At 42.2% G+C, this 26,454-nt stretch overlaps 1 protein-coding gene across 2 annotated transcripts in view; it reads right to left on the bottom strand.

Annotated features, from left to right (window-relative positions):
- GNE (glucosamine (UDP-N-acetyl)-2-epimerase/N-acetylmannosamine kinase) overlaps positions 1-26,454 on the bottom strand; it is a 72,845-nt gene that overhangs the window by 45,252 nt on the left and 1,139 nt on the right. For both annotated transcript variants that reach the window (XM_058694913.1, XM_058694909.1), the window contains exon 2: positions 25,926-26,247. The gene's annotated coding sequence lies outside the window, so the exon portion shown is untranslated. The remainder of the gene's footprint in view (positions 1-25,925; positions 26,248-26,454) is intronic.

The following is a 26,454-nucleotide window of genomic DNA, read 5'->3' as shown; positions in this document are numbered from 1 at the left end:
GCTAGGAAAAAATGTAACTAGAAATATAAATACATTTTGTAAAGATAATACAATTTTGAGAATTTGTGCCTTATTAAGCCACTTGTAGATTTTATGTTTGTTTGACCAATATTGAGAACTGTATATTTCCATATACAGTCTAGTAGTTCTGTGTTCATGAATCATTTCACCTTGAAATGAAAATGAAATGAATGAAATGGCCCTCTTTTTAGAATTTTCCCCTATATTCTCTTAAGATGTAGTTGTAACAAGGAGCTGTAGGAGCATTTCCCTCTGGCTTTTTGAGATCACATTTCTATAGGTAATATTATAATTCTGGATCTCTGTTACTTTGCTATTTAACAGAGTGAATTAACATATCAAAAATCTTCCCAAGTCATTACAGTCTGTATGCTTGGTTTGGCTTCCTTTGGCTTTAATCTGAGGGCTCTACAAGCTATAAAAAAGCACTTTTATGGCTTTATAATATAATAAAATCATATTTTTCTATAGATTACTCCATAAACAGAATAACTTTAAGCATTTATGGCATAATTAGGTTATCAGAGAATCCTAAATCTTTTTTCCTTTGAGATAAAGAGAGTGAGTGACCTCAAGCAGGGTAGGGACAGAGGGAGGGAGAGAGAAAGAGAGAGAGAGAGGGAGGGAGAGAATCTTAAGCAGGCTCCACACCCAGCATGGATCCTGATAGTGGGGCTGGATCCCACAACCCTGGGATCATGACCCAAGCCCAAGTCAAGAGTCAGAGATGTTTAACCAACTGAGCCACCCAGGCACCACGAGTATCCTTAATATTAAAAGATTATCTAACTCACCCTTTTCACTGAAGGAGGAGACCTCTCTAAATCATCCCCAACAGACGTTCATCTGACTTTGGGAACATTTCTTCTAATAGGGACTTATTTTCCTCTTTTATTTGGTGGTTTAATTAAAAAAGTACTCTGCTTCTCTATAAATTCTGCCCATGTATTAGTACTCTACTATTCTAAAGACTTTATTTACATTCCCTCAGTACTCCTAACAACAAAAATGTAGATTTCATCGCCCCCATTTTATAGATAGGGGGAAACCACAAAAGGGAAAGTTGCCTATGGTCACACAGTTGTTATACAGAAGAACCCAGGCCTTGATCCCACATGTTTAGCCACTACCCTATATTTTCTCTTTATATTAAACACAGTCCTTCTTATGATAGAAACCTATCTCCAGGTTGAACTTGCTCATCAATCTTTGGGTATGCTGTTCTGCTAGTTAAGAATTACATAACTCTTGGGGTGCCTGGGTGGCTCAGTCAGTGAAGCATCTGACTCTTGATTTCAGTTCAGGTCATGATATCACGGTTCGTGAGTTTGAGCCCTGCATAGGGCTCTGCGCTGACAGTGTGGAACCTGCTTGGTATTCTCTATCAGTCCCTCTCTCTCTGCCCCTCCCATGTTCTCCCTTTCTCTCTCTCTCTTAAATAAATAAACTTAAAAAAAAAGAATTCACATAACTCTTATATTATCCAGCCACATCTCTCTGAATTGCATACATAAATGTCTTAAGAGACTTTTTTTTTTTTTTTATTTTTTTTTTATTTTTTATTTTTTATTTTTGGGACAGAGAGAGACAGAGCATGAACGGGGGAGGGGCAGAGAGAGAGGGAGACACAGAATCGGAAACAGGCTCCAGGCTCCGAGCCATCAGCCCAGAGCCTGACGCGGGGCTCGAACTCACGGACCGCGAGATCGTGACCTGGCTGAAGTCAGACGCTTAACCGACTGCGCCACCCAGGCGCCCCTTAAGAGACTTTTAAAGATATCTCCTTTAAAATCAAGATATACAATGTCTATGACAGTCTTCTGCCATTCAAGTTTTATAAAGCCTTCAAAAAAGAAAATGAGATTGGTTTGGCCCTTTTTTAAAAAAAAAATCAACTTGTTATTGAAATATAACAAGGAAACTTGCACATAATAAATAAGTATGTGTTGAATTCTGAATTTTCATAAAGTGAGTATACCTGGATAACTCCACTAAAATAAAGGAATAAAACACTGCCAGTGTCTATGGGCTGTGTACCCAAGGATTGCCTGTCCATGGCCTATGAAAAGACCTAGCACCAAGGCTATGCTTACTAATAGACACTAGGGTACTGATTAAGCATGCTATACTAGCTCTTGGAAGCATTTAGACTGTGGAATACTGGGAGGATTGGCCAGTTGGTAGTGGATTGGGAAATGAGGCACAAATCATAGTCACAGCAGATATGTTATAAAAGGTAGGACAGGTGGGCCATAGGGAGAGAATCCAGTCCCTGACTTGCCTTGGATCCTGAACGACTTCAATCCATGTGTGTCCTTAAAATAAATCCTCTTTTTCTTAAGGTGCCCTGTTTCCTTGCAATCAGAAGATACTCACGTCAAAAACATAAACCGGGAAGAATCCCCAACCCCATCATTTCAATTCCCAACTCTGACCATTTGGTAGTGGCTGCTGAGAAAACTGCGTGGAAAATGGGAAAGACTGTGTTCAATGGAAAAGAGTCTTCTGGTATCTGTTATGCTGTTTTGGGGTAGGATGGGAGGAAGGCAGGGACGGTGCCACGTACTTGCCATTCCTGCCCTTAGCCAGTGTCATGAAGAAATCAAGACATGGAAAAAAATGAGCAACTAATCACCGTATTACACTGGGTATTTCCCCTTTAATAAATATCCTTTCGTTAACTGTTCCCCTCACCCTACTCTGTATCTCAGGCACAACACTTTTAATTGCCAGAATCTCTTGAGGATATAAAAAAGATAAAACACATCTGACAAACCAGATATCACTGCGTAAGATTGTTTATAGCCTAACCAAGTCATATAGGCACCTTCACAGAACAGAGAGGATTTCTCTTACTGCTCTGATGAGGCTACACTACATAGGGGGAAAAACAATTCTTTTCCCTTTAGGAAAAGCACATAAGGATTAAGGTTACATTGACTGAAAATAATTCAGTAACGTCCTAAACTGTATGCCAACTTCAGGTTTGCAAGAGCATGAGCTGGAAAGATATGCTTACAAAGGTACTGATGAAGGTATTCATAACAAGAAGAGAGGCCTTTTGAAATTCATATTTCAGGACCATTTAATCACTATTCATATCCCCAATGGCTAATCAGTGTATTATGTCAGCCAATCAGCTTTTTAGAGCACCTGTGGTTGTGAGCCATTCCTGGGCCAGTTTTCCCAATTATAGAAGAAAAGTACAAATAAATGCAATGACCATGTGTTTGCTTTTGTGAACTGTTGCCCTTTTTGGGGATCTTTAAGTCTATCTTTATTTTTTTTAATACTTATTTTTGAGAGAGGGAGAGTAGAGACAGAGTGCACGAGGAAGGGAGGGGCAGAGAGAGAGGGGATAGAGGATGCGAAGCGGGGTTCTGCGCTGATAGCAGAGAGCCTGGTTTGGGGCTCAAACTCACAAACTGTGAGATCATGACCTGAGCCAAAGTCGGATGCTCAACTGACTGAGCCACTCAGGTGCCCTAAATGTATCTTTCTTTATGAGCTATGAAAGTATCATATTTCAAACCAGCAAATAATTTTCTTATTTGTCTGCTCAGGGAATGTGGTAAGCCAGCGACAGCTCAGCCATCCCTGACCAATCGGAGTTCACAAAGTTTAATTTGCACAGCTATTCCAGAAGAACTGGAAAAGTGTTAAAAACTAGTTTGTCTTTAACTTTGGCTCTGTTATAAAAAGTTAGGTCAACAAAATTATGTTCTAAAATACCTGCTTATTAAAGAGTTCTGAGAGAAGGATATTCTTTTGCACCTAAAAGGAGCTGGCTAAAATCAACAGCACTCAATACCAGCAACAAGCCTTTGGGGAAACTTCATGATTTCTCAGCATAGGCTGAGGAACCAGCCAAGATACTGGTCCAAACCCCCTGGAGCTGAGGAATAGCCCCCACCTGGTAGTGAGCCTACAGCTAAGGATGAAGGTGGGTCCCACATGGACATTCCGTTGGACTGAAGTGGGCTTCTTCATACTTGTGTGAATGCTTGAGACACATCCAAGTACACATCATTAACGTCTATAAATCCTAAGCATGAACATAAAGCCTCAACCTTTCCCTTCTCATGACTTTCATGCCCCTATCCTGGAAGGAATCCAATCCAACCTTTCATATCATTCCGTGTTTCTTCCCTGCCCTGCTTCCTGTCTCCAAATGTGGGTATTTCCTAAGGGTTACACCTCTGCCCCCTGTCCTCTACATACTCCATCCTTCAGTTTTATTCACTTTCAAGTCTTCCATTTTGACTTCTGTGTAGATAATTCTGTGGATGCACACTCTAGCCTGACCTTTCTTCCTAGGTCTAGGCCCACGTCCCAATTGCCTGCTAGATATTTCCTCACCTCAAACTCAATATATAAAATTTGGTTCATTATTTTTCCTCTTGACTTCCCCATGTCTTTTAATGGTACCAACTTGCCACTTGCATTCAGACTCAAAAGCACAGTGTCATTGTAATCTTCTCTCTGACTTTTAACATCCAGTGTCTCAACTTCTTCAAAATGGTTTTGGATTTGTTTTTTAAAGTTTATTTATTTATCTTGAGAGAGAGAGAGAGAGAGAGAGACAGCAAGCATGGGTGTTTGTGTGTGCAGGGTGGGGGGAAAGGCAGAGGAAGAGAGAGAGAGAGAGAGAGAGAGAGAATCTCAAACAGGTTCCATGCTGTCTGCGTAGAGCCCACATGGGGCTCAATCTTACGAACTGTGAGATCATGACCTGAACCAAGATCAAGAGTCAGATGCTTAACCAACTGAGACACCCAGGCACCCCCCTTTTTTTTTTGCAGCTACTCTTTCCTTCCTATTCCTACTATCACTATCTTAGTTCATCCTGTTATTTCCTTAATTCTTTTTTCTTTTTTGAGAGAGAGAGAGCAGGGGAAGGGCCAAGAGAGAGAGGGAAAGAGAGAATCCCAAGCAGGCTTCACGCCCAGCACAGAGCCCAACATGGGGCCCGATCCCATGATCTGTGAGATCACGACCTGAGCAGAAATTAAGAGTCTGATGCTTAACTGACTGAGCCACCTAGGTGCCCTTATTTCCTTAATTCCAAATTGCCTACATCTTTATGATGTTTCATACCTAAAATCAAGATTTATCTTATAATCAATGTGTGCATTTCATGTAGAATTATTTTTATTACAAACTGTTATGTCAATAGTGTCTTGGAATTAGGAAAACATGGCATCTTAGACCTAAATTACTGTGCCTCTACCTGCTCACCCAGCCTGTGTTCCCTTGCTTTTGTAATCTGTCCTGCACATTGCTGCCTGGTCAATCCCCCCTTAAAGGACTGCTTTCATGAAGTCATTTCTTTGCTTAAGAAAAACTTCAGTGGCTCCCCATTCCCTGCTAGGCAAGGTATGCCTAGGACATCAACTTTGGCTTTGAAGGTCCCCCAGAATCACACCCTGACCTCTTCCTGTCACCCACATTTTGTCCTACCCAAATCCTTTTGTCCTGAACAGATCCTTCTCTGCCTCACTTTGTGTCATTGCCCACAATGAGAAGGCCATCATCCCTCCTGCTACTTACATGCCTACTCATGCTTCAGGTCCTATCTCTGTTTTAAAACCTAATCGCGGGGCACCTGGGTGGCTCAGTTGGTTAGGCATCTGACTTCGGCCCAGGTCGTGATCTCGCAGTTCGTGAGTTCAAGCCCCGCGTCGGGCTCTGTGCTGACAGCTTGGAGCCTGGAGCCTGTTTCGGATTCTGTGTCTCCCTCTCTCTCTGCCCCTCCCCTGCTCATGCTCACACTCTGTCTCTGTCAAAAATAAATAAACTTAAAAAAAAAAACAAATTTAAAAAAAATAAATAAAATAAATAAATAAAACCTAATCGGAACACCCTATCCCAAAATAATCTCTTCTTCTTCTAAATGCCTGTAGCATTTGTCTTGATTACTCATTTCACACTTAATTACCTGGTATCTTTGAATGTGTATATTTATGACTGTAAAATAATGGATCTGATCTTTTATAAGGAACCTAAGAAAATCGGTCACTTTAGTTACTCTCTATGTCCTATTTTTCTCATCAGATCAGAAATTCCTTGAAGTTTGTTCTGTTGGGTATGTTTGTCTCCCTGATAGTTCCTTGAACCATGACTTATGTAAGAAATGCAATCTGGGGGGTGCCTGGGTGAGCTTCCGACTTCAGCTCAGGTCATGATCTCATGGTTCGTGAGTTCAAGCCCCGCATCGGGCTCTGTGCTTATAGCTCGGAGCCTGGACCCTGCTTCAGATTCTGAGTCTCCCTCTCTCTGCCCCTCCCCACCTTGCGCTATTTTTCTCTCTCTCTCAAAAATACATAAACGTTAAAAAAAAAAAAAAAACTTTTAAAAGAAATACAATCTGGGGCGCCTGGGTGGCTCAGTCAGTTAGGTGTCCAACTCTTGATTTAGGCTCAGGTCATGATCTCACAGTCATCAGGCTGTGCGGTGATGACATGAAACCTTCTTGGGATTCTCTCTCCCTCTCTCTCTGCCCCTCCTCCACTCGTGGGTGCACCCATACACGCACTCTCCCTCTCACAAAATAAAGAAATAAACATTTTAAAAAAGAAATACAATCTAATAAGCATTGAGTGAAATGGGGGGATCCTATCTCTTATCAAAGAGTCATTGCCAGTCAGCTGGCTGGCTCAGTCGGTACAGCATGTGACTCTTGATCTCAGAGTTGTAAGTTTGAGTCCTATGTTGGGTGTAAAGATTACTTGAAAGAAATAAAATCTTAAAAAAAAAAAAAAAGTCGTTGCCATCCCTGTTCCTTTCTCTATGGCTAGTCCATGTCACTTGGATTCAACTTCCCCATCTCCCCTCCTCCAGCACCCAAGCTTATGATCTTACTAGTACAGCACCGATGCTCGGACTTTACAGGGGATTCAGTGTAAAAAAGCATGGTGAGTTGAAGAGCAGGGGAAACTTAATGGTGTTATACGCTGGATGTGGAGGCAGAAAGCAACGAGATGCAGCTAAGATATGGGGTAAAGCCAGGTCAGCGAGGGCCTTGTAGGATGTCTTGCTGAGAAGGTCAGCCTTTCTTTCTCCTCGCTAGAACGGGCAGGTTTTGTAAATCAGGGGAGTGATGTGAACAGATTTGCTTAATTACAATTGTGGAAGATGGGTCAGGAAGAGGGGGAAGGACTAGAAGAAGGCGGACCAGTCAGGAATCCTATTTCAGGACCCGAATTAAGGTGGTGGTGTGGGAATTAAGAGGATGGAATCAAAAGAATGTGGAGAAAGCACGGACCGAACTTGATGGCAGAGATGAGATGGGAGGCCTGATGATGTAAGAGAATGACTGAGGTTTCTATTTCAAGCAGCTGGGTGGCCAGCAGAGCCGTCTGAAACAGAGAAGGAACAGGTTCCGGGATGGGCTGGAGGCGGTGATGAGATAGGATCTCTGATTTGGATATGTTGGATTTACAGTGCCTAAAGGGCATTTTCCTTTGATTGGGGACCTGGAGAATGATATGGGTCAGAGATACCTATTGTGATACGCATAATTCATCCAACAAAATTCAAATCTTTTTTTTTTTTTAATTTTTTTTCAACGTTTTTTATTTATTTTTGGGACAGAGAGAGACAGAGCACGAACGGGGGAGGGGCAGAGAGAGAGGGAGACACAGAATCGGAAACAGGCTCCAGGCTCCGAGCCATCAGCCCAGAGCCTGACGCGGGGCTCAAACTCACGGACCGCGAGATCGTGACCTGGCTGAAGTCGGACGCTTAACCGACTGCGCCACCCAGGCGCCCCTAAAATTCAAATCTATTTTGAAATACACCAGCCGGCACACTCTTAGCCCAAGGCACCCAACTACATTTCTTGTTCTACCTGTTTCGCCAGACGTTTTTAATGCCCCTGATGCCCAGCCCAGTTTGTTATACTTTTACTCCTGGCCGGTTCAGCACGCTTTTTCTAATATTCTACATATAACAGTTTTCTAAGTCCTAGAGGATTAGACTCTTTGACATTATCAAGGTATAAAACTCTGTGGAGACCCAGAGACTTCAGTGTGTTGTGTGCTATGTCAAACATTCAGTGGTGTTTTCCTGGCCAGTTCCCTCTTTCCCCACTCATTTTTTCCGATTGCCCGGGCCCTTAGTCTTTTCTGCCCTTCGGCGGCCCTTCTCTTAACCCCTTCTTTACACTTGTGGTCACTGCCTCATTCTTCCAACTTTGTGCTTCCCAGGCTTCCATGACACCTGATTTCCTGCCCACCCGCAACCTCTCTGGCTGCTATCCTTCCTCAAACCGCTAACCCCCAAAGCCCTATGGAATTCCCTTCTTAGCTTACATTCATCTCACTTCCCTATACACCTAAGGTGACCTCATCCACCTACATGGCCTCACAAACTAGCATTTTAAGTTTTTGCTAAATGTGAACCTCCAGCCCGGTCTTCTCAGTCCAAACCCAAATAACCAACTCCTTTCAGGACATCTGCGTTTGGCTGTGTTCCACCGGCACTTCAAATCCACTTGCCCAAAAGAAAGTCTCTTCTCCCCCATAAACTTGGGCTTTCTCTACTCTAATTCTCCGTGAAGGGTATCATCCTCCACCCAGTAACTGGGAGGCATCTTTGACTCCTGCCCCATTAGCTCTCAAATTCACTCTGTCATGAAATCCTATTAATTTTACATTTTAGATGGGCATCTTTTGAAAAGAGAGCATGGTGTGGTTGAACATAATAAGGGGGGGACAATAATATGTAAAGGAGACTAGCGTGACAGGAGAAAAGTTTTGTTGAGGAATACTGGAAAATATGGGTGTAGTATTAAGGGGAAGAGTATCTTGAAAGGGAGCTTAGAAACTACATAAAGTATTTCAGAGTTGATGTGGTTGTAGAACCACCAGACATTAGGCAGATGGGTGAAATGGTAATTTCAAGGCACATCAAAAAAAAAAAAAATCAGTTCCATGAAAAATGGGAGTCAGAACAACCATTACCTTTGTAACTAAAGACAACCATTTCTTAGATTTCATTGAAGACATGACAGGGAAAAAAAAAAAAAAAACCTAAGAAGTTCCAACTCAGAACTCAGAAAATCTGACCTTGAGCCTAAACATAAGTGCAACTGCTACAAAAAAATAAAGATAATAAATTCTCAGTGAGGAAGGCAAATTGATATTAGGCATTAATGATACATAGCTGGAAGTCGACTGTGTTGACAATAATTGCAAGAATGATGTTATTTGATTGAAAACTGCTCATAAACCATTCCTTAACTGTAGATGATCTTTATTTTTTTAAATATTTTATTCTTTTAAGTAATCTCTATACCCAATGTAGAGCTTGAATTCCCAGCCCTGAGACCAAGAATCGCATGCTTTACAGACTCAATCATCCAGGTGCCCCTATGTGATCTTAAAAACAAACTAATATATATATATATATATATATATTTTGTTGTTGTTGTTGTTGTTGTTGTTTAATCACCAAATTGAAATGTGATGATAATTCCTAAAACATCTGGATTTCCATACACCTCAATAAAAAATTGAAGTTAAATAAGTTACATTATAATATACTACAGTATATGACATAGATATATTTTGATAAACATGGTAATTTCCATTATCATTGGATACTAATTAACTCAGAGTAAACACACTCTTCTCCCCCATGTGGTTCGTCAAAAGTTAAATAACTGGGGGAGAAAGGAGTATCAGCTGGGCCCCTCTATGCATCATGTACCAAAAACAAAGGAGAAAGTAAAAATAGTTGCAACAAACATCACACTTTGGGAAATAAACTGCATTTATGAAGCAGAGTTTCATAAAGTAAAAGCAAACCCACTTTATCTGATGAAGACATTAGGAATCTGAGGGAAAGAGTTCATTTTCAGCTCAGTTTAGAAATGCTAAGGAGACGGGGGTTTTCAGCACAGTAACTGAGAAATAAATAGGAACCACAGAATGACTAACCTGAGTTAGCAGTAAAAAGAAGACATTAGAAAAAAAAAAAAAAAAAAAAAGATGGCTGGGACAGACTTAAAACCAAAGCTTTCCTCTTCTTCCTTGTAATGTCCTCATTTTTTCTGACTGCAATTTTCATGATGAAGCTCTATCGAATTGCCAAATTACTTACATGAGGTCCTTGAAAACATAACTTCCAGTGAGGATACACATTGATTTCCATCCCGGAGCAAAAAGCTTTGTAGCACAAGCTCTGGACCTGGTGTTGTTCAAATTAATGAACAGGGCAGCTGTTTGTTCTCTTGGCTTAGCTGCCACAGAACAGTCATTAATAGGCATCTGAACTACAGACTAAATCTTGAGCCCCGCCTCTCTGAAAAGGAAGACCAAAAAAAAAAAAAAAAAAGATTCTAAATTCTTCCTGTATTCCTGGACAGTAGCTTGAAAGTATGAGAACAGTCAGTGTCTGTTACTTCTCTGTTTCTACCATTTGATTCTAGGTTCCACTAGAAAAAGTATTTTTTTCTGAGTTTATTGAAGGTAGAAACAAAAATCTATCAGAATCCCAACTGATGTACTTCTTGAGCAAAGGAATAAAGCAAAGAACTTAAACTAAAGTTAAATTAAAACTAAAATAATTAATTTTTTTTTTAATTTTTTTTTTCAACGTTTTTTATTTATTTTTGGGACAGAGAGAGACAGAGCATGAACGGGGGAGGGGCAGAGAGAGAGGGAGACACAGAATCGGAAACAGGCTCCAGGCTCCGAGCCATCAGCCCAGAGCCTGACGCGGGGCTCGAACTCACGGACCGCGAGATCGTGACCTGGCTGAAGTCGGACGCTTAACCGACTGCGCCACCCAGGCGCCCCTAAAACTAAAATAATTTAAAAATTTAACTGAAACATTAAACTAAAATTCAAGGAGGGTTTCAAGGTTTTTAATAGTCACAGACCTCAACAGATTTAGAATCCTTAGTTTCATGAGGTTGAAGGAAAAATCAGTACTGTTACATTTTATTTAAGCTAGTTAGAATAGAAAATTATTGCAACATTTTATCAAGGATGTACCTTGCACTTTTGGTGCTCAGGGACCCTTGCAGCCAGATTGGCGGCAAAGTGTATAGGCTGATCATCTGCTTATTTCCATTTCATTGGTGTGTGTTCATTTGAACACATCACCAGCCTAGCCTTATCTACTACACAACTTTACATTCTACTTTGGAATACTTTATATCGCTGTTTTTAAAACCAATGAACAGGGGTGCCGGGGTGGCTCAGCCAATTGGGCTTCCAACTTCAGCTCAGGCCATGATCTCATGGTTTGTGAGTTTGAGCCTCGTGTCAGACTCTGTGCTGACAACTCAGAGCCTGGAGCCTGCTTCAGACTCTGTGTCTTCCTCTCTCTCTGTCCTTCTCCTGCTCATACTCTGTCTCTCTCAAAAATAAATAAGCATTTATTTTTAGTTGGTTCAGTCGGTTAAGCGGCTGATTTCAGCTCAGGTCATGATCTCGCACTCTGTGAGTTCGAGCCCTGCCATCAGCACAGAGCCTGGAGCCTGCTTCCAATTCTGTCTTCCTCTCTCTCTGGCCCTCCCCTGCTTGCTCTCTGTCTCTGTCTCTGTCTCTCTCCCAAAGATAATAAACATTTAAAAAATTTTAAAAATAAACATTTAAAAAAATTTTTTTAAAAAACAATGAACAGTGGGAAGCATATACACTAGCATAGGCTAGCACATTTACTGAACCAGCGCAAGCTAGCACAAATCAAAAATGAAATTGGTTTTAGGGCGCCTGGGTGGCTCAGTCGGTTAAGCCTCCGACTTCGGCTCAGGTCATGATCCCACAGTTTGTGAGTTCGAGCCCCGCATTGGGCTCAGTGCTGTCAGCTCGGAGCCTGGAGCCTGCTTCGGATTCTGCGTCTCCTTCTCTCTCTGCCCCTCCCCCACTTGTGTTCTGTCTCTCTCTGTCTCTCAAAATTAAATAAATGTAAAAAAAAAAAATTTTTTTAAAGAAATTGGTTTAAAGACTCCCAATCAAACAAATAAGATCAGAAATGAAAGAGAAGAAATAACAACCAATACCACAGAACTACAAAAGATTATAAGAGACTATTAAAAAAAAAAACTTTTTTAGAGAGACTATTACGAAAAATTATACACCAACAAATTGGAAAATCTAGAAGAAATGCAGAAATCCCTAGAAACAGGGGCGCCTGGGTGGCGCAGTCGGTTAAGCGTCCGACTTCAGCCAGGTCACGATCTCGCGGTCCGTGAGTTCGAGCCCCGCGTCAGGCTCTGGGCTGATGGCTCGGAGCCTGGAGCCTGTTTCCGATTCTGTGTCTCCCTCTCTCTCTGCCCTCCCCCGTTCATGCTGTGTCTCTCTCTGTCCCAAAAATAAATTAAAAACGTTGGAAAAAAAAAAAAAAAAAAAGAAATCCCTAGAAACATATAACCTCCCAAAACTGAATCAGGAAGACACCAAAAATTCAAACAGATCAATTAGCAATGAAATAGAATTAGTAATCAAAAAACTATCAACAGACTAAAGTCCATGACCAGATGGCTTCAGACATGAATTCTACCAAACATTTAAAGAAGAGTTAATACCTTTTCTTCCCAAACGATTCCAAAAGATAGAGAGAAAGGAAAGGTCCCAAATTCATTCTACAAGGCTGGCATTACCTTAATAGCAAAACCAGATGAAGACGCTACAAAAAAAGAAAACTATAGATGAACACAGATGCAAAAGTCCTCATCAAAATATTAGCAAACTGAATCCAATGATACATTAAAAAAATCATTCACCATGATCGAGTGGGATTTATTCCCAGGATGCAAGGCTGGTTCAATATTCACAAATCAACCAATGTGATACACCACATTAACAAGAGGAAGAATAAAAACCATATAACCATTTCAGTAGATGCAGAAAAAGCCTTTGACAAAGTACAATATCTACCATAAGAAAAACTCACAACAAAGTAGGATTAGAGAGAACATAGCTCAACATAATAAAGGCCATATATGAAAGACCCACAGCTAACATCATTCTCAGTGGGTAACAAGAGAACTTTCCCCCTAAGATCAGGAACAAGACAAGGATATCCACTCTTACCACTTTTATTCAGCATAGTACTGAAAATCCTAGTCAGAGTAATCAGACAACAAAAAGAAATAAAAGGCATCCAAATTGGTGAGGAAGAAGTAAAGCTCTCACTATTTGCAGATGACATGATACCATATATGGAAAATCCTGAAGATGCCACCAAAAACCACTAGAACTGGTAAATGAATTCAGTGAAGTTGCAGGATACAAAATCACCGTAAGAAATGTGTTGCATTCGGGGTGCCTGGGTGGCTCAGTAGGTTGAGCGTCAGACTTCGGCTCAGGTCACGATCTCACGGGTCGTGAGTTTGAGCCCCGTGTCGGGCTATGTGCTGACAGCTCAGAGCCTGGAGCCTGCCTCAGTCAGATTCTGTGTCTCCCTCTTTTTCTGCCCCTCCCCCCCCCACTCTCTCTCTCTCAAAAATAAAAAACATTTTTTAAAAATTAAAAAAAAAAGAAATGTGTCGCATTCCTACACACTAATGATGAAGCAGCAGAAAGTGAAATTAAGAAAACAGTCCCATTTACAATTGAACCAAAAACAATAAAAATATCTAGGAATAAACTTAACAAAAGAGGTGAAAGACCTATACTCTGAAAACTATAGTAACACTGATGAAAGAAATGCAAGACAATGCAAAGAAATGGAAAGACCTTCCATGCTCACGAGTTGGAAGAACAAATATTGTTGCAATGTCGATATTATCCGAGGCAATCTACACGTTTAATGCAATGCCTATCAAAATACCCACTGTTCACAAAACTAGAACAAATAATCTTAAAATTTGTATGGAACCACAAAAGACCCCAAATAGCTAAAGCAATCATGTAAAAGAACAGAACTAAGCAACACAACCCCAGATTTCAAGATACACTACAAAGCTGTAGTAAGCACAACAGTATGTATTGGCAGAAAAATAGACACATAAATCAATGGAACAGAATAGAGAGTCCAGAAATAAACCCGTGATTATATGGTCAATTAATCTATGACAAAGGAGGCAAGAATAAACAATGGGGAAAAGGTAGTCCTTCAACAAATAGTGCTAGAAAACTGGACAGCTACAAGCAAAAGAATGAAACTACCACTTTCTTATACCACACACAAAAATAAACTCAAAATGGATTAAGGGCCTAAATATGAAACTTGAAACCATAAAATTTCTAGAAGAAAACATAGGGAGTAATCTCTTCGACATTGGCAATAGAAACATTTTTCTAGATATGTCTCCTTTGGCAAGGGAAACAAAAGCAAAATTAAACTGTTGGGACTACACCAAAGTAGAAAGCTTTTGTGCAGTGAAGGAAACTATCAATAAAACAAAAAGGCAACCTACTGAATGGGAGAAAATGTTTACAAATGCTATATCCAATAAGGGGTTAATATTCAAAAAATAGAAAGAACTTACACAGCACCAAAAAAAAAAAAATCCAAATAATCCAATTAAAAATGGGCAGGAGACACTAACAGTAGACATTTTTCCAAAGACATACAGATGGCCAATAGACACATGAAAAGATGCTCAACATCACTCATCATCAGGGAAATGCAAGTCAAAACCACAATCCAATATCTCACATCTGTCAGAATGGCTAAAATCAAAAACACAAGAAATAGCGAGTGTTGGCGAGGATGTGGAGATAAACGAACCCTTGTGCACTGTTGGTGGGAATGCAATCCGGTGCAGCCAACAAAAATAATGAAAAAAAGTTTGCAGAAAAAAATGAGGTGAAGAACTTATAGATATGAAAACAATCTATAAAACTACAGTAATTATAACAATGCAGTACTGGAGTGGGAATTTATTTGTCTAATAAATTAATGAAAGAGGATAGAGTCCAAAAATTTATCTGTGTGCTCATGGGATTTTAGCATATGGTAAAGGCAGAATTTCTAAATAGTGGGAAAATGAAAGAGTATTCAGAAAGAGGAGCACCTGGGTGGCTCAGTTGGTTAATCATCCAACTTTGGCTCAGGTCATGATCTCGGGGTTCATGAATTCGAGCCCCACATCAGGCTTTGTGCTGACAGCTCAGAGCCTGGAGCCTGCTTCGGATTCTGTGCATCTTCCTCTCTCTCTGCCCCTCCCCTGCTCACACTGTCTGTCTCTCTCAAAAATAAACATTAAAAAAAGAAAGAAAGAAATAGTACTGGCACAATAAAAGAGCCACAAGAACAAAAAATGAAGTGAATTCCTACCCCATACCATACTCAGAAATAAATCCAGACTGATTCAAGACCTACATTATGGAAGCACTAAAAGAAAACACAGGGCAGTATCTTTGTAACCATGGGATGAAAAAGAATCAGTATTCATAAGCAAAAACAGATTTTATTAAATAGAAATTCAAAACTCTTCATAGTAAATGACTAGAAAACACATCTGCAACATATACCATAGACAATGCTTAACTGTAATATATAGAATTTCTATAAATACAGGATTAAAAATAAGGCTAATAGACAAAAAAGAGTAGAAACACAGATAATTCTTAGAAGAAGAAACACAAATATTCCAGTAAATATTTGATGGGGTACCTAAGTGGTTTAGTCGGTTAAGCTTCCAACTCTTGATTTTGTCTGAGGTTGTGATCCCAGGGTCATGGGATCCAACCCCAAGTCAGGCTTCATGTTGACCCTACTTAAGATTCCTTCTCTCTCCCTCTGTCCCTCTCCCGTGCTTGTACTCTCTCTCTCTCCGAAATAAAATTAAAAGAATAAAAATAATTGAAAAAACTTAAAAAAAAAACTAACAAAACCCACAAATACTCAAGTAAATATTTGAAAAGATCTTCAACCTCACTAGTTCTCAGGGAAACATAAATGAAAAAAAAGACAGAGTAATTATCTTTTGCCTATCAAATCTTCCAAAGCTAAATTGATTTGGGGACACCTACGTGGCTTAGTTAGTGGATCATTCAACTCTTGATATCAGGTCAAGTCATGGTTCCAAGGGCTTGGGATTGAGCACCCCATCAGGCTCTGGGCTGAGCATGGAGCCTGCATAAGATTCTTTCTCTCTCCTTCTGCCCCTCTTCTCTACTCGTGTGCTCTCTCTAAAATAAAAAATAAAATGAAATAAAATGATTCGATAATATATAATGATGGCAATGATGTTGGCAGAACAAGAACTTTCATTCTCTGCTAAGAGTATAAATGGTTGCATCCTTCCTGGGGAACAATTTGGCAATATCTATCCGTTTTTTTTAAAGTTCATTTATTTATTTTGAGAGAGAGAGAGAGAGAGAGAGCATGCGTGCATGCTTGAGCAGGGGAGGGGCAGAGAGAGGAGAGAAAGAATTCCGAGCAGGCTCCTTGCTGTCATCGCGGAGCACGACGAGGGGATCGAACTCACCAACCATGAGATCTTGACCTGAGCTGAAACCAAAAGTCCATCAATTAGCCAGCTGAGCTACCTAAGCACCTCATCATCTAGCGGTATTTTTAATTTTAATATATATATACTATTTGATTAATCACTGCCACTTCTACTCATCTATTACACCTATGTACCTGCAAATGCATACAAAGATACTTGTACAATCATGATCATTGTACCTTTTAAATAAACTGGAGATACCCTAAATAGCTCTAATAAGAGACTAGGTAAATAAATGTAGAATATCCATACTACAAAATACCATGTAATTGTTAAAAGGAACACGTATGTCTGCACAGTGAAGGAAACAATCAGCAAAACTAAAAGGCAACTGACAGAATGGGAGAAGATATTATCAAATGACATATCAGATAAAGGGTTAGTATCCAAAATCTATAAAGAACTTATCAAACTCAACACCCAAAAAATGAATAATCCAGGGGCGCCTGGGTGGCTCAGTCGGTTGAATGTCCAACTTCGGCTCAGGTCATGATCTCGCAGTCCGTGAGTTCGAGCCCTGCATCGGGCTCTGTGCTGACGGCTCAGAGCCTGGATCCTGCTTCTGCCTCTGTGTCTCCCTCTCTCTCTGACCCTCCCCCGTTCATGCTCTGTCTCTCTCTGTCTCAAAAATAAATAAACATTTTTAAAAAATGAATAATCCAGTGAAGAAATGGGCAAAGACATGAATAGACACTTCTCCAAAGAAGACATCCAGATGGCCAACCAACACATGAAAAAATGCTCAACATCACTCATCATCAGGGAAATACAAATCAAAACCACAATGAGATACCACCTCACACCAGTCAGAATGGCTAACATTAACAACTCAGGCAACAATAGATGTTGGCGAGGGTGAGGAGAAAGAGGAGCTCTTTTGCGCTGCTGATGGGAATGCAGCCACTCTGGAAAACAATATGGAGGTTCCTCAAAAAATTAAAAATAGAACTTCCCTACGACCCAACAGTTGCACTACTAGGTATTTATCCAAGGGATACAGGTGTGCTATTTCGAAGGGATACATGCACCCCCATGTTTATAGCAGCGCTATCAACAATAGCCAAAGTATGGAAAGAGCCCAAATGTCCATCGATGGATGAATGGATAAAGAAGATGTGGTATACATATACAATAGAGTATTACTCAGCAATCAAAAAGAATGAAATTTTGCCGTTTGCGACTACGTGGATGGAACTAGAGGGTATCATGCTAAACGAAATTAGTCAGTCAGAGAAAGACAAATATCATATGACTTCACTCATATGAGGACTTTAAGAGACAAAACAGATGAACATAAGGGAAGGGAAGCAAAAATAATATAAAAACAGAGAGGGGAACAAAACATAAGAGACTCTTAAATATGGAGAACAAACAGAGGGTTACTGGAGGGGTGTGGGAGGGGGGATGGACTAAATGGGTAAGGGGCATTAGGGAATCTACTCCTGAAATCATTGTTGCACTACATGCTAACTTGGATGTAAATTAAAAAATAAATTAATTAATCTGAAAAAAAAAAAAGGAACACACGTGGAACACTTCTAGGACACACTGTTAAATGAAAAAGGAGTATCAGGGATGCCTGGGTAGCTCAGTCGGATAAGCATTAGACTTTCGATCTCAGCTCAGGTCTTTATCTCAGGGGCATGAGTTCAAGCCCCAAATTAGGCTTTATACAGGGCATGCAGCCTACTTGAAAAGAAAAGGAAAGAAAAGATAAGGAAAGAAAAGAAAAAGGAACATCAAAACTATATGAATAGTATGATCCCATGTATGTAAAAAAGAAATCTAAACTATATTCTATACACTTGATAGTCATGTATACATATGTCAATAACTATTGTAGTCACGAAATCACATTTTATTTCCAAAGCAATGTAACATTCAAAAAAGCACAATTCAAATAGGATTTCCAGTCTTCACTTAAACCTATTATAGATTTATAAAATTCAGATATATAGTCTACTATTTAATTATTTTAGTATTATGATACACTCGACTATTCTTTTTCCTCTCTTTTTTGCTTTTCCATATAAATTTTAGGATCAACTTGTGAAGTTTCATGAGAAACCCAACTGGGATTTTTATTGGTTTAATTAATTTTTAAGTTTTTTCTGTCCCTGTATACTGAAAGCTCTTTGATGAAAAGAGGCCATGTCTGTCTTGTTCTCACTGTGCTCCTAGCACCGAACCCAGTGCCTGAAGTACAGTAAGTACTCAATAAATATTTGTAGAATGCTTGGATGGATGAATGAATGAATGAATGACCTATAATAGCATAATTACTCAACATAAAATGTTTTGCGGGAGTTTAAATTTTTATCTTCACTGTATAGTTAATTACAGGAAGAAGTTTTAGTCTATAGTTAAATAATTTACTGGTTTATAAACAAGAGAAATGTACTTCTCACAATTCTGGGACTGAAAGTCTGAGCTCAGGGTACCAACATAGCTACGTTCTGGTGAAAGCCAGCACTGTCCTAATTCTTCTAATCCCTGAGGGCCCCACCCTCACGATCTCATCTAATCCGAACTACCTCCCGAAGGTCCCATCTCCTACCATCACGTTTGGGGGGGTGCGGTTTCAACATATGAGTTTTGGGGGAGACACAAACATTTGGTCTCTAAGAATACCTCATAAGATGGGCCCCCTTCTCCCCTGCCCCGTCAACATGGGGAGGCTACAGGAGTGAAATAAATGATATGGCACAGTTAGGCAGAAGAAGGCTGGAGCTGAATTTCTCAGAAATTCATCAAAGAATTCATCAAAGATTTCTTTGATGAAATTTCTCAAGCTCTTTGATAAAAGAGGCCATGTCTGTCTTGTTCTCACTGCGCTCCTAGCATCTAACCCAGTGCCTGAAGTTCTCATCTTTCTCATCTACTCTTGACTCACGGTCGTTCTCAAGGGATGCAGTTCCATCCCCAAGGGGGTATATTTTTTAAATGGAGCGGGGAGGGCCTGGGTGGCTCATTCAGTTAAGCATCTGACTCTTGGTTTGGGCTCAGGTCATGATCTTACGGTTCATGGGATTGAGGCTCGTGTCGGGCTCCACGCTGACCGTGTGGAGCCTGTTTGGGATTCTCTCTCTCCCTGTCTCTGCCCCTCCGCTGTGCATGCTTGCACACACTCTCTCCCTCTCTCTGTCTCTCTCAAAATAAATAAATAAACTTAAAACAATGTGTGTGGAGGAGGGGTGTTATTTTCCACTGTCACAAGGGGGAGTGGGTGCTTTTGGTTTTCACTGGGTGAGAACTGGCATTTTGTCAATGCCAGAAACTCTCTTGCCCAACAAGAAATTTTCCTGTCCCAAAAGGCAGGACCATTCCCACTGGGAAATTCTGCTGAAGTATTACGCCCACTCTGTTTTCACCACATGTAGAAAGCTTAAGGAATTTGTACTTATATAGAAAATAATAGAATTGTCTTCTGCCATTTTGTCGGGACATTCAAGGGTGTCATGCCTCATGAGTCTCCCCCCACCCAGGCACAGAAATTCCTAGTTAACCATTATATATTGACAGATTATGAAGCAAGCCATGGTTTGAATTTAAAAGCAGTGTTGCAATCAGAGAAACCAGCTGGGCCACCAAAGAGGATTTTTAAATAACTCAATTTTTTTTTTCTTACATTTGCCAAAAATGACTAAGGGTATACAAAACCCCCAGCAACACTCTTCCGTTAAATCTCCACACTTCATTCCCAACTATTTCCTCACATCCAGTCTGTTCCTCTTCACTTACCTAAAACCTCTCGGGGAAAAAAAGTCCTCCTCTCCCTTCCCTCCTTTTCCAGTCTCTGTCACGAAGGCTCAGCCGTGAGGGCTAAAACTGAAAGAATGTTCTCGTCGCTGGCTTGCAGGCTGGGGTCTGCGAGTCAGATGGCTCAGCTGTGAACAGAGTAACTCTCCTACATCTGCCCTTTGGTCTCTCTGATTATCAAATACACACAAGGCTGAGGATGAGCCCGACTGGGTAAAGATACAACAAGCCACTTTTGGGGGGCCAGCTCCCCTGGTCTTCATCCCACACACCAGAAAGGACAATACAGAAGCCAGCTGGCTGCTTCTGCAGAGAGGTAGGACACCCGCTTTTGAAGACCCCATTCTGGGCTGCAGCTGAGCAGTTTAATGCTCTGAAGGTCTATTTTGAGGGGACTGAGGCAGAAGGCCCCTCACTGCATCAGAACCTAGAAGGTCTTAAGAAATCATGTCACCAGGGGTGCCTGAGTGGCTCAGTCGGTTAAGTGTCCCACTCTCGGTTTCGGCTCAGGTCATGATCTCAGAGTATCGTGGGCTTGAGCCCGGTGTCGGGCTCTGTGCTGGCAGTGTGGAAACTGCTTGGGATCCTCTCTCTCCCTCTCTCTCTCTCTCTGCCCCTCCTCCACTCACGCTGTCTCTGTCTCTCTCAAAATAAATAAATAAAGCTTAAAAAAAAAAAAAGAAATCATGTCAAGATATCCTCCCAGAGAAGTTGGGGAGGGGAGAGATGGCCCACAAGCCTCCCATCCCCTCATGTTAAGGTGCCTTTAAACATAAACACACATAAAACAAGGTTTTCTATTGATCCATTGACAAAAACGTTGTGACCAGAGATGTGCAGGAACATAACCTTACATTTCCCTTGGGAGCAATAGTATTCACTGATTCAGTATCCACAGCCACCTCATAGAACATGACTACTGCAAGTAATGAGAACAGGCTACATTATTGTGAATATAGGGGTATAGTTTGGGCTTCACACACAGCCCTGGCAAGTGTCTCAGGGCCCCTCTCCCTTCCCCAGGGTCCCCAGACCATACTTTGAGAACCACCACTCGGGGTATGCTATGGCACTTCCGGTAGACTGTAAACTCCATTAGGGTTGGCCACAGCCGTTTTCTTCATCTTTGTGCTTCCAAAATCTTGTATAATGCCAGGCACATAGTAGACACTCAGCAAATAGGTAAATAGTGAGTTCAATGAAAGTGAGATAATTTCTGCTATAATTACCCCCATGATTTCTGATATAAATGGGGGTAAGAGTGCTAAAAAAAAAAAAAAAAATGCTGAGAAAGACAAGAATGGTCTCTTTGGTGCTGAAGGTCAGTTCAGTCTTAATCTTCATGATTTTATGTCTAGAGTAGATTATTTGATTGATCAAAAGTAAATAAACATGGGGTGCCTGGGTGGCTCAATCGGTTGAGCGTCCAACTTCAGCTCAGGTCATGATCTCACGGTTCCTGGTTTGAGCCCTGCAGCCGGCTCTGTGCTGACAGCTCAGAGCCTGGAGCCTGCTTCGGATTCTGTGTCTCCTTCTCTCTCTGCCCCTCCCCTGCTCACGCTCTGTCTCTTTGTCTCTCAAAAATAAATAAAACATTAAACAAAAATTTTTAAGTAATTAAACACATTTTGGATTATTTAAAGTGACAACAACTACCTCAAAGATATGAAAGAGAATTTTTTTTTAAAGAAAATCAGATGTGGAGAGAGTATGCTCTCCCATCCTCAAAGAGTATAATAAATTGATAAAAAAAAAATACAAATCTCTACTGATGAAATATCTTGATTATTGAAGTGAGTGGATTTTACAGTGTGAAGTTTTTTCATGATGCAGGATTTGAAATGAGGCCTGCCCTTACATTTTTCCAGCGGCTGTGGTAACGGTTATGTAAATTTTAACTATTCTAGTTTGGAAAACATACCCTCATTGTTCCCTATCTTTTCTTATACAAACATGCCTGAGCATCGGGTCTGAGGTTTTCATGAAAGAACAATCTCTGACTCCATGGGTCGAAGTCAGCTTACTTTCGTTTGGTACCTGGCTTCTTCCCCAGCAAAGGCCAACAGGTGAAGTGCACATTCCAAAGAGGCTCTACAGTTCCATCGGTCCCGCTGCCCCACACGGGGGTGTGGGTGTGCTCTTACCCATGGAGACCGAGGAGCAGGCACCTAGCGGATTCCTGGGCCTTGGTGGCCGCGGGCCGCGTTTCCGGAGAGGTGACAGGGTGGGAAATGACTGAGCTGACAGTAAACCTATGGAGGGTAGGACTTCTGGGGGCATCAGGAGCAGACACACAACACACGCTTGCTGACTTGAGACGGTGACAGCGTTTCCGGAGAGGTGACAGGGTGGGAAATGACTGAGCTGACAGTAAACCTATGGAGGGTAGGACTTCTGGGGGCATCAGGAGCAGACACACAACACACGCTTGCTGACTTGAGACGGCGACAGCGTGGGGGCCCAAGGCCGAGCAGAGAGCCTGAAAGACACCATCCGCACTATGTCCCAGGAGACGGGCAGTCTGTGAGGCCTGAGGCGGGCAGGCTTGCAGGGCTGGGTGGGCAGGAGGTTCGAGGGCACTAGAGGCGAAGGGTCCTGACGTGGGATGGGGGCCTGGACTCAAACCACCCAAGTAGCAGAAGCCGGGAGTAGGAGGGAAGGACTGCTTCCAGCCTTTTCTCACAGGTGGGCAAGTGTGCAGGTGATGGACCACAGCAGAGAGGTGGGTGAGAGGGAGCCTCTGGCTATTTCCCGGTGGCATTCGTTTCCTATGGCAGCCAACAAGTTACCACAAACTGGGGGCTTAAAACGACGACAAGTATTCCCTCACGGTTCTGGAGGTCAGGAGTCCAAAATGGAGGTGCCGGCAGGGCCACGCCCCCTCCGGAGATTCGAGGGGAGATTCCTTTGCCTCTTCCAGCTTCTGGGGGCTGTAGATGTGCCTTGGTTTCTTTGGCTGTGGCCACGTCACGCTCACCTCTTGTGCATCTTCACATGACCTTTTCTTCTTCCGTCTTTCGTAAGGATGCTTGTCATTGGATTCAGGGTTTATGTCGGAGGACCCAGGATGTTCTCATCCCAAGATACATAATTACACCTGCAAAGGTTCTTTTTTATCAGTAAGGTAACACTTACTCACTGGTTCCCAGGGTTTGACGTGGACATATCTTTTGAGGGGGTGTGATGGTTAATTTCATGTGTCAGCCTGGCTGGGCCATGGTGCCCAGATATGTGGCCAAAAATTATTCTGGATATTTCTGTGAGGGTGTTTTTGCATGAGATTTACATTTAAATCAGTGGACTTTGAGTAAAGCAGACTGTCTTCCACGATGTGGGTGGGCTCATCCGATCAGTTGAAGGTCTGAATGGAACAAAAGGCTGACTTCCACCAAGCAGGAGGGAATTCTGCCAGCAGATGGCCTTTAGACTTCATCTACAATATTGGCTCTTCCTGGGCCTCCAGCCTAACTGCCTTTGGACTCAAACAACAACTCTTTACTGAGTCTCCAGCCTCTCAGCCCCTCCCATTGGGGAGGTTTTGGACTTGCCAAGCCTCCACGATCATGTGATCCAATTCATGAAAATAAACGTCTTTAGATATGTATCTATCCGTATATTGTGTATCAGCTCTGTTTCTCTGGAGAACCCTGACTAATCCAGGGGACTACCACTAGATCTACTATACCAATATCCCTTCTGTGACACTGCTTCTCAGACCCGAATAGGCACGTGATTTTGCTCAAGAGCAGATTCTGATTCAGTAGATGTGGAATGAGGCCCAGGATTCCCCATTTCTAACAAGCTTCCGGGTGCTACTGGTCAGGGTGACCAATGTGTCCCAGGACTATCCCAGTTTTAGCGCTGAAATGTCCTTGTCCCCTTGTCCCTCAGCCCCAAGCCAACCAAGTTGGTTGACGACCCTAATACTGGTCCAACGGACCGCACTGTAAGCAGTAAGGAGCTAGAGATCCCTGTGAAGGGGGGACTGTGAAACTTTGAGGCCCTTCAAATATGGGGATGAGTGTAAAAGTATCTTGCCACAGGTAAATCCCTAAGTAGTTCCCAGCATGAGGAGCCATGGGTGGTTGCAAACCTACTGAAGGCTTTCCTTTCCCAGTGCTTGTATTTCTTTTAATTTTCTATCATATCAAGATGAAAGTTTCAGGGGCGCCTGGGTGGCTCAGTTGGTTAAGCGGCCGACTTCGGCTCAGGTCACGATCTCGCGGTCCGTGAGTTCGAGCCCCGCGTCGGGCTCTGTGCTGACAGCTCGGAGCCTGGAGCCTGTTTCAGATTCTGTGTCTCCCTCTCTCTGACCCTCCCCTGTTCATGCTCTGTCTCGCTCTGTCTCAAAAATAAATAAAAACGTTAAAAAAAAAATTTAAAGATGAAAGTTTCAGTCAGCATGATTTCTTATCACATCCCCCACAGTGGCCTCACCAACGACTTCGTGGAGACAGAGAACCTCCCAAGGAAACTCCCTCATTCTTCCTCCCCTAAGCTGAATGTTTTCTAAACACTGACTCACCCTCTTCTCCGTGCCTGGCAGAGAGTAAAAGGAGCCAGGCGGAGGAGTCAGCCAGAGCTGTGGTTGAATTCTGCCTCTGCCATTTGTAGTTGCTTGCTCTTGGGCTTTTCTAAGGTTGATGATACTTCCGAAGGGAGAATATTCAGAAGACTGTTGCCAGGTCGAAGGGGACCTCTATGCAAAATGCACACCCAGCACCTGACACTCAGTGACACTGAGTGTCACTCAGTGAGCTCCTTCCTCTCCCCAGGCCCGGGCAGAATGGGACACAGGCGCTCGTGGGCGGAGGGCAATGGGAGAGACCGTGTGTCTCAGTCTGATGACTGCCCTATCTGCTTGTAATATTGTTTTACTTTTATTTTTCCTGAAATCAACTTTAAATCAACTCTTTTTTTTTTCTTTACTTAACCTTGTACTAGCGAATAATATTTGTGACATCATGGGTTTAACTGACTAATTATATATTTTTCCAACGCACAGATCTTTAAAAGATACGGAGTGACTTTTATGCTTTCCATAGGATTACCATGCCAGTTAATAGATTTTTTTTTCCAATACAAATGATAATGAATACATGTAGCCATTCATTTAGCAGATAGTAGAGTTAGAACAGCCTGGCACAAATCTAGGCTCTCAAGCACCCATGCTGAGGCAGTCGGCCCCAGACCCCCCTTGTTCCTGGGACTAAGATCCATGACTTGCCACACTGGTTAGGAGGGTCTGTTATGTGTTTACCAAGAAGCCCAGACAGAGTGCACTCGACCCCAGGCCTTGGGTGGGAGGCTTTCTTGCATTCAAGTTCATTTATTATTATTATTTTTTAAAGGAATCACGACATCCCATGTGGGGCTCCAACTCACAACCCTGAGATCAAGAGTTGCACGCTCTACTGACAGAGCCAGCCAGGCGCTTCCGGGAGGCTTTCTTTTGCCCTTCCACTGCCGCGATGCAGTGGAACGGAGGGAAGTCGAAAGGGCTGGGGGCTGGAAGGTCTATTTGAAGGCCTGAGCATCTTGTTCTTACTTTCTCATCTAAGTCTTCCTTATAGGTAAGGACAATCGACTCAAGCCTGCTGTGTGGGTTTGGCCATCTTCTGGGTGTGTGTGTTCCTCTCTCTCTCTCTGCCTTCAGTTCCTCTTTCGGGGCCGTTGCAGAGTAAATTGGCTCAGGGCCACGGCGACTGGGTAAGCAAGCCACACTTACCCTCTTATCTTTTCCTCAGGGTCCTACATCCTTCTTAAAACATTGCTTGGGGCTCCAGGTCCATGCGCTGAGATGCCAAGGTTCGGATATGGGGGTGGTTTGGGAGATGCCAGCTTTATGCTAGGCCAAGAGCTCCACCCGGGTTTGTCTGACTGTCAGATGTGGGTGCTGCTTCAACACAACAGACTCTCACCTCAGTCTGATTTTCCAAGGCTCCTCCTTCACTGGGACTGGGGCTTGCTCAATCATCCCCCTCGTCTTTTGCCTTTTCAGTCCCCTCCTCTCCTGACAGGCCTTCCTGTCTGTGTACCAACGTGTCTCTCTAGGACAAAAACAAACACAATCAACCCAAACCAGTTCTCGATACTGTAGCCACTTTGCATGGGGGAGGGGCATCTCCTTCCTTCCTCTCGTGACATAATATTGTGAGAACAGGTTACACTTAGGGTTTCCACTCGCCAGCCATCCACTCTTCCTTAACTTGTCCAGTCTGCCTTCAGGCCCCACCGCTCTCCTGAAACCGCCATCT

Source organism: Neofelis nebulosa, chromosome 12, assembly GCF_028018385.1.
Source record: "Neofelis nebulosa isolate mNeoNeb1 chromosome 12, mNeoNeb1.pri, whole genome shotgun sequence".
Taxonomy (NCBI): domain Eukaryota; kingdom Metazoa; phylum Chordata; class Mammalia; order Carnivora; family Felidae; genus Neofelis; species Neofelis nebulosa.
This window is presented reverse-complemented; position numbering and strand designations above follow the sequence as displayed.